The following is a 9,687-nucleotide window of genomic DNA, read 5'->3' on the forward strand; positions in this document are numbered from 1 at the left end:
TGTTATCCCATTCCTCTCATCCCCTGTTCCCTCTTCATCATGACCTCATCCCCTGTTCTCTCTTCATGGTTCCTCTCATCCATTGTTCTCCCATTCCTCTCATCATCCCCTGTTATCCCATTCCTCTCATCCCCTGTTCTCCCATTCCTCTCATCCCGTTATTCCATTCCTCTCATCCCTTGTTATCCCATTCCTCTCATCCCCTGTTATCCCATTCCTCTCATCCTGTTATCCCATTCCTCTCATCCCCTGTTATCCCATTCCTCTCATCCCCTGTTCTCCCATTCCTCTCATCCCGTTATTCCATTCCTCTCATCCCATTGTTATCCCATTCCTCTCATCCCTGTTATCCCATTCCTCTCATCCCGTTATCCCATTCCTCTCATCCCGTTATCCCATTCCTCTCATCCCTGTTATCCCATTCCTCTCATCCATTCCATTCCCCTCCCCTCACCTCCTATGATTCTATTCTCCTCCTAATCCCTCTTTTTCCCCAAATCCCTCCTTCCCCTTCCCCCTAATCCCTCCTTCTCCCTCCCCCCTAATCCCTCCTTCTCCCCTTCTCTCCTCCCTTCCATTGCCCATTTCCCCACACTGTTTGAGTTTAATGGTGTGAAGGTACACTATATAAACAGAAGTATGTGGACAGCCCTTCAAATGAGTGGATTCGGCTATTTCAGCAATACCCGTTGCTGACAGGTGTATAAAAATTGAGCACACAGCCCTGCAATCTCCATAGACAAAAATTGGAAGTAGAATGGCCCGTACTGAAGAGCTCAGTGACTTTCTACGTGACACTGTCATAGGATACCACCTTTCCAACAAGTTTGGCAAATTACGTTCCTGCTAGAGCTGCCCTGGTCAAATGTAAGTGCTGTTATTGTGAAGTGGAATCGTCTAGGAGCAACAACGGCTCAGCCGTGAAGTGGTAGGCCGCATAAGCTCACAGAATGGGACCGCTGAGTGCTGAAGTGCGTAGAGCTTATAAACCGTCTGTCCTCGGTTACAACACTCACTACCGAGTTCCAAACTGCCTCTGGAAGCAATGTCAGCACAATAACTGTTTGTCGGGAGCTTCATGAAATGGGTTTCCATGGCCAAGCAGCCGCACACAATCCTAAGATCACCATGCACCATGCCAAATGTCGGCTGGAGTGGTGTAAATCTCTGCATAACGCTTCACCATCTGGCAGTCCGACGGATGAATTTGGGTATGGTGGATGCCAGGAGAATGCTACCTGCCCCAATGCATAGTGCCAACTGTAAAGTTTGGTGGAGGAGGATTAATGGTCTGGAGCTGTTTTTCATGGTTTGGGCCTCTTAGGTCCAGTGAAGGGAAATCTTAATGCTACAGCATAAAATTACATTCTCGATGAGCAACAATGGCTCAGCCGTGAAGTGGTAGGCCACGCAAACTCAAAGAACGGGACCGCCTAGTGCATTTCTGTGCTTCCAACTTTCTGGCAACAGTTTGGGGAAAAGGCCCTTTCCTGTTTCAGCATGACAATGCCCCCTGTGCACAAATCAAGGTCCATACAGAAATGGTTTGTCAAAATCGGTGTGGAAGAACTTGACTGACTTGCACAGAGCCCTGACCTCAACCTCATTGGACACCTTTGGGATTGGAATTGGAATGCCGACTGCGAGCCAGTCCTAATCGCGCAACATCAGTTTCCGACCTCACTAATGCTCTTGTGGTTGAATGGAAGCAAGTCCCTGCAGCAATGTTCCAACATCCAGTGGAAAGCCTTCCCAGAAGAGTGGAGGCTGTTATAGCAGCAATGTTCCAACATCCAGTGGAAAGCCTTCCCAGATGAGTGGAGGCTGTTGTAGCAGCAATATTCCAACATCCAGTGGAAAGCCTTCCCAGAAGAGTGGAGGCTGTTATAGCCGCAGGGGGGGACAAACTCCATATTAATGCTCATGATGTTGGAATGAGATGTTCAACAAGCAGGTGTCCACGTCCTTTTGGTCATGTAGTGTGTATAGAACTCCTCTCTCCTCTCTGTCCTGTAGGTGCAGAGCAGTATAAGTACGGTAAGAACCGTGTGGAGGCGGACGCCAAGATGCTGCAGGCTAAAGAGGAGGAGCTAATCAACAGAAAGCAGGACATCAGGAACCGTCTGACCCAGCTGAAGAAGGACAGGAAAGACCTGCGCACCGCCATGGAGGCCAGCACCGGTACGACACACACACACACACACACACACACACACACACACACACACACTGCTTCTACCAAGGTAGAGAGAAGAGGGAGAGGTGGGAGTGAAAGTAGTGTAAGATGGAGATGATGGGAGGGTTAGTAGTGAGTGGAGTTATGGATGGGTGGGTTAGGTTTAGGATTGAGGGTGCAGGATGGAAGAAGGGTTTGGAGGGGGAGAGATGGGAGTCAGATGTTCTTTTTCCTGACTGACTTCTCAATAAACTACAATACTAAGAGTGTACGGAGTGTAAGGAAGGACAGATACTAAGAGTGTACGGTAGTGCGGTGACCCATTCTAAAGCCTCCTTCCTCCACCTCCTTCACACAGCTAAGCGCTGCGCTGGGTCCCTGACAGAGCGGCTGAAAAGGGTGGAGGACGAGTGCAAGCTGAAGGAGGACGAGCGGGTGAGCCTGGAGCTGGAGATGACAGAGGTCAAGGAGAGTCTCAAGAAGGCCCTGAACGGAGGAGTCACTCTGGGACTCACCATCGAGCCCAAGTCTGGCACCTCCAGCCCACAGGTTTGTTTTATCAATCTTTTTTTTTTTTTTACATCAGCAGTTGTCACAAAGTGCCTTACCAAAGAGCAAGCCCAGAAGCCCCTAAAACACCAAAGAGCAAGCAATGCAGAGGCAGAAGCCCAGCCTAAAACACCAAAGAGCAAGCAATGCAGAGGCAGAAGCCCAGCCTAAAACACCAAAGAGCAAGCAATGCAGAGGCAGAAGCCCAGCCTAAAACACCAAAGAGCAAGCAATGCAGAGGCAGAAGCCCAGCCTAAAACACCAAAGAGCAAGCAATGCAGAGGCAGAATGCACAGTGGCAATGCAGAGGCAGAAGCCCAGCCTAAAACACCAAAAAACTCCCTGGAAAAAAACTCCCTGGAAGGCAGATACCTAGAGAGGAACCATTAAGTCCTGGTCTGGCTGTCTCTACCATGTCCATGACCCATGGCTGAGTCTCAGTACTGTACAATGGCTTCCTTCTCTTGAAAAGTGAACAGTGAACAGACAAAAGCATTCAATTGAAATGACTAAAACTAAATCAAACCTGTGCAGAAAAGATAATTGACCTACATTTATAGGTGTCCAGCTTGATAACAGTCATTTATAGTCTCTTCACTGTGTCCAGCTTGATAACAGTCATTTATAGTCTCTTCGCTGTGTCCAGCTTGATAACAGTCATCTATAGTCTGTTCACTGTGTCAAGACGCCCAACATACTCATGAGAAACAGGCTGTTGCAAATGTTGCTGCTGACTCTGAATGGTGTGTATCCAGTCCCCAGTGTTGCTGAGGCGTACCCTAGAGAACTCTCCCATCTCCAGCTGTGACACCAGTGACACAGAGAGCTGTTCTACTCTGCCCGTCAACAGTGCCTCCCTCCTACGCAGAACGACCAATCAGAAACCCTCGGCCGTCCGCGGCCATGTCCTCAAGAAGGCTAAGGTGGGACAGAGTTACGGAGAACACACACCAGTGGAGGCTGGTGGGAGGAGCTATTGGAGGAGGGGCTCATTGTAATTTCTGGATCGGATTAGAATGAATGGAACGGTATCAAACACATCAAACATATGGAAACCACATTTGATTCTATTCCATTCCAGGCCTTACAATGAGCCAATTCTCCTATAGCTCCTCCCACCAGCCTCTTCTGACACACACACACACACACACACACACACACACTCCTGAATTTACGTACACACACACACACACACGGGGCGGCAGGGTAGCCTAGTCGTTAGAGCGTTGGACTAGTATCCGAAAGGTTGCAAGTTCATATCCCCAAGCTGACAAGGTACAAATCTGTCGTTCTGCCCCTGAACAGGCAGTTAACCCACTGTTCCAAGGCCGTCATTGAAAATAAGAATTTGTTCTTAACTGACTTGCCTAGTTAAATAAAGGTAAAATAAAAAAATTAAAAAACACACACACACTCAAAACATCCTCTGCACTCATTCACCTGTATTACCACACATCTGACACACACCCATCCCAGTCTAATGACTGCACTGAATTTGCGTGTGACTGTGGTATTTGTGTGTATTTGCATGTACGTCTCAACTCACTCAGTGCTCCCTTTGTTGCAGGAATGGGAGATGAAGACTGGCACATGAGCAACAACTCTGTTCACAACAGTCCTATCTTATTATCTTTTTATTTTATTTTAATGCGTGTATATATTTATTTAAATCAGTTCGTATGGGGAAGAAGGTTGAAGAGGAGTACACTACAAGCATAGCCAAACAGAGAGACGATCGAGACAATGTTGATTCTTTTTTTTTTGTCTACTTTATTTCCTGGACATAAAGAACTAGCAGTCTTTTTCTAGCGTACCATTGCATAATACCATGTCATATTTCAACTACTCTGTTGTGTGCTTTTGTATCGCCCAATCTTGTTTTTTTTTGTTCGTTTTTGTTTTGCAGTCATCCACTTTCATACAGTCTCTCGTTGCGTGTTTCTCCATCACATAAAACAATCAGGTTTCTACAACTCATGGGGTTCCAAAATCAAGTGCATATTTATTTGTAAATGTTTCTTAGGTAAATACTAGCATCCTCGTGATTATTTATGTTGATAATATTTAATGCTTGTTGTATTGTATAGCTCCCTCTCTTTAGAACAGGAACTGCACTGTGCCACTAATGTCCACAGCATCTGGATCCAGCCGTTAGTATCACTGTTAGGCAATCCAGATGATTTTCAAATCATCAAACCAGCAAAACACCTACAGTACTCCTAGTCCTTAGTGGTTGATGCCTGGGAGTGGGCCTTTGGAATGTGCGGGTCAGACTAAGGCGTGGCGGTGTTTTGGTGAGTTTGGCCACTGGCGTTGGAAAAGTCCTCAACCTCAAGTAATGTAGCCTCTCGTATTCACACTTCTGCATCCAGGAGCCTCGGGCCACAGCTCTTATAATCATGCCACTGGTGCACTGTAACCCTGTGGTCTGGTCTCACTCTGTGTGTGTGTGTGTGTGTGTGTGTGTGTGTGTGTGTGTGTGTGTGTGTGTGTGTGTGTGTGTGTGTGTGTGTGTGTGTGTGTGTGTGTGTGTGTGTGTGTGTGTGTGTGTGTGTGTGTGTGTGTGTGTGTGTGTGTGTGTGTGTGTTAGTTTGTGTGTATGTATGCATTAGTTTGTATGTGTGTGTGTGTGTGTGTTTTAAAATGTCTTGAGGCACATTCCAACCCCATCATTAATACACTGTTAGAAATAGAGGCCTGTATGGTCAGAAATACTGTGTGTTATCTGCTTCAACCAGAGACTGTAATCTGGTTGTGGATTCTTGAACTTCCAGCTGCTACTCTAGCAACACGTTTCAGCTCATACACATCACACACACATCACACACACACACACACACACACATCACACACACACACACACACCACAGACAGTTTTATGTCATGTATTTCTAATGGTGTTTTTGGTAATGATTTTACCACATCTACAGTACACTGCAAAATATTCCCATATCCACACTGCTCAGTGTAATCTAACCACGGTGCTTTGTAGGGGTGAGACGTAGCATGTTGATGTACTACTGCAAGCAAGCTAAGTTTTTACTATTTTTACTCAAAGGCACGTTTACCTGTAAAACGTCTGGTTTATGGTGCATTTATTGGCCTAGTTGGAATATGAGGCTGTGCGTAACAAAAATGGCCGCCAACAGCTGTTTTCAAGTTATCCGTGTGCATGTTTGTATCCCTCTTTGCCTCTCTTTTCATTCAGATTGAGGTTGGGGTTCAATCCCATCGCGGGTTAAATGCATCGTGGTGTTTTAAAGGCAATTGAGTCGACATATGCAGTGTTTATCGTGAATGGGAACATTGCCTTAAAAAGCCTCAATGCCCATAACCTGCGATCGGATTGGATCCCGGCCAAAGTCCAACTAGGCTGCGAGTTAGAGCTCTCACCACAAGATGAGGGAGAGATGAGGAGAGGTTTACAGGGAGGGGAGAAAGAGTTACGCATCTGGTCCATTTTGGATCCCTCTCTTTTCTGTTGGGCAGAGAGAGAGATGATGTCACTCAGAACATGTGAACCCATTGTACCTGTACAAAGCTTTTTGGGAGGGGACAGGATGGGAGGAGGAGGAGGGGGGGTGTATTGGGTAAAGGGAGTAGGGGAGAAACAACAAAGGGGGAGGCAGGGGGAGAGAGGGGGAGGGGTTGGGTTTAAAGGGAGTAGGGGAGAAACAACAAAAGAGTGGAGGAGGGAGGGAGGGGGAGAGGGGAGGGGTTGGGTGTTTTTGGGTAAAGGGAGTAGGGGAGAAACAACAAAAGAGTGGAGGGGAGAGAGGGGAGGGGTTGGGTTGGGTGTTTTGGGTAAAGGGAGTAGGGGAGAAACAACAAAAGAGGGTAAAGGGAGTAGTAAAGGGAGTAGGGGAGAAACAACAAAAGAGTGGAGGGGAGAGAGGGGAGGGGTTGGGTTGGGTGTTTTGGGTAAAGGGAGTAGGGGAGAAACAACAAGAGTGGAGGAGGGAGAGAGGGGGGGAGAGGGGAGGGGTTGGGTGTTTTGGGTAAAGGGAGTAGGGGAGAAACAACAAAAGAGTGGGGGGGAGAGAGGGGAGGGGTTGGGTGTTTTGGGTAAAGGGAGTAGGGGAGAAACAACAAAAGAGTGGAGGAGGGAGAGAGGGGGGGAGAGGGGAGGGGTTGGGTGTTTTGGGTAAAGGGAGTAGGGGAGAAACAACAAAAGAGTGGAGGGGGAGAGAGGGGAGGGGTTGGGTGTTTTGGGTAAAGGGAGTAGGGGAGAAACAACAAGAGTGGAGGAGGGGTTGGGTTGGGTGTTTTGGGAGGGAGTAGGGGGAAACAACAAAAGAGTGGGGGAGAGGGGAGGGGTTGGGTGTTTTGGGTAAAGGGAGTAGGGGAGAAACAACAAAAGAGTGGAGGGGGAGAGAGGGGAGGGGTTGGGTGTTTTGGGTAAAGGGAGTAGGGGAGAAACAACAACAATGTTTGTTTTGCACCTTAGACTTGTCTACTCCATTGTACTTCTATTGACAGTCGCCAACTCGGTGACGAACGGCTGTATATAAAAAGTAATAAACCTCTTTACAAATGTTCCCTTTCTCAGGCCTTGTGTTTATTGAAAATGAAGCTCAAAACTCCATGAAAATGTTATTTATCTGTATGTTCTCAAAAAACAAAGCATTGAAAGAAATGTATTGGGACAGTGCCATTTATTGTTGTTTTGGCTCTGTACTCCAGCACTTTGGATTTGAAGTGATACAATGACTGATGTTAAAGTGCAGACTCAGCTTTAATTTGAGGGTATTTTCATCCATGTCGGGGGGAACCGGTTAGAAATGACAGCACTTGTTGTACGTAGTCCACCCATTTTAGGGAACAAATTTACTTACGTGTATTAAAGTAGCAAAAAATGTAGTATTTGGTCCCATATTCCTAGCACACAATGACTACATCAAGCTTGTGACTCTATAAACTGTTTTGGTTGTGTTTCAGATTATTTTGAATGGTAGATAATGTATTGTCACTTTTATTGTAAATAAGAATATATGCTTTTAAACACTACATTAATGTGGTTGCTACCGCATTAATCTAGCATTTTTGGGGGTATGATATTTATGCCTCTTAACTTTCTCACTCGTTATTCACGATTCATTCAGGATTATAAGTAATCATGGTAGGGTGCACGTTAATTGTGCTAGGAATATGGGACCAAATTCTAAACGTTTGACTACTTTAATACACAAGTGAATTTGGAGTACAGTGCCAAAACAACAACACAAATGTTCACTGTCCCAATACTTGTGGTTCTCACGTTATGTAAGAAAACAGTCAATCAAAACGTGCTAACTGCTAGCTGATGAAACAACAACATGCTAGTCCCATCAATGCAGGAATAAACCTAATAATGCTGTAGCTTTTTTTTAGATCTGCTGGAGATTGTCTCATTTGATCGGATTCATCTGGATGGGTCTGAAGCAATGGAGGATGACAACCACATTATCAATTACGCATCAGCTGTCAGAGCAGTTTACCGATCATTGCACCTGCACAAATTTGTGCAGAACGGGCAACGGCCTTTTATCAATTGAATTTGTTCAACTCCTGCATCCTCTCTGGCCTCCTTTTGAAAAAGGTCATGGGTAATCGAGGAGATGGAAAGTGGATGAAAATGTGCTTATTTGAAATTACTCTCCTTGTGCAATCGCGCGTCATCAGACAAATGACATTTACAGGGTTGAACCTTAAAATAAATGTAGAAAGTGATAACACATTTAGCTAGTTGTGCAAGATGTTATAAATGAACAGGTAAGTAGCATGTCGTTTTTAAATTAACAGCAGCTGATTCAAAGGTGGCGTTGGCAGATTTCAAAACTCTTCTGCAAATGAACTCCGGTAGGGACACACTTGTGCTTCCTCGCTAAAACTAGGCAATCAAGGAACGTATTGACACACTCCTCGACCACTTATCGGTTTCCAGGCCACGTAGGAGAGAGATCGGAGTACAGATATTTTCCCAAATGAGAAAAGGTTCATGCCGCTGGTTTTAAATCCCTGCAATATAGCCAAGAGGTCGTGGGTTAGCTCTTCATCTCTTGCTCTTTAGTTTCTTTAATTGTCTATGTCAAAGATAGGTGTTTCAATCGTGAAGGAGTTGGTGGCTTTGGGGTTTGATACCTGCCTTGCTATTGCAAGCGGTTGTCGGTTTGAGCCTCATCTCTTGCGTTTTAGTGTACATTTCTGCAACTATCAACGTCAAACAAACAAAGAGAAGTGCGTATTGTGTTGAAGGAGTCTGTGGCGTAAGGATCTCACCCCGTAAGGGTTGTGATATTGAACCAAGGAAGACGTGAAGGGATGATTGGCTGGCGGGTGCAGGCAGAAGGGCATGAGAAGTAGGGGTAGGTAAAACCTGGGGTCCCCCCCCGTGTAATTTCTGAACTGTGGTAATGGGGCAAAATTAGGTGCTTAACTTCTTAATAGAACATGTCTATATTAAACTAAGTGCCTGATATTCCATAACCACTGGTGTTCACAGGCAGATGTACCCCCAAACATTACCCCCATCAGCTATCACCTTCCCACAACTCTGTGGTTAACAGGTGAGATCATTACACCTTTGTCACCACATCTAGTAATATTACAGGTCATTCGGAAAGTATTCAGACTCCTTGATTTTGACTCCTCATTTTGTTACGTTACAGCCTTACTCTAAAATGTATTAAATAGTTGTTTTTCCGCTCAGCAATCTTCACGCCATATCTCACATTTGCATATGTATTCAGACCCTTTACTCAGTACTTTGTTGAAGCACCTTTGGCAGTGATTACAGCCTCAAGTCTTGGGTATGACGCTACAAGCTTGGCACACCTGTATTTGGGGAGTTTCTCCCATTCTTCTCTGCAGATCCTTTCAAGCTCTGTCAGGTTGGATGGGGAGCGTCGCTGCACAGCTATTTTCAGGTCTCTCTCGAGATGTTTGATCGGGTTCAAGTCGTGGCTCTGGCTGGGCCACTCAAG

General features: G+C 45.8%; 1 pseudogene; it reads left to right on the forward strand.

Moving 5' to 3' along the window:
* The window catches only part of LOC135516431 (actin filament-associated protein 1-like), a 90,337-nt pseudogene extending 84,036 nt beyond the window's left edge, over positions 1-6,301 (forward strand).
* Positions 6,302-9,687: the final 3,386 nt, after the last annotated feature.

This window comes from Oncorhynchus masou, chromosome 27, assembly GCF_036934945.1.
Source record: "Oncorhynchus masou masou isolate Uvic2021 chromosome 27, UVic_Omas_1.1, whole genome shotgun sequence".
Taxonomy (NCBI): Eukaryota; Metazoa; Chordata; class Actinopteri; order Salmoniformes; family Salmonidae; genus Oncorhynchus; species Oncorhynchus masou.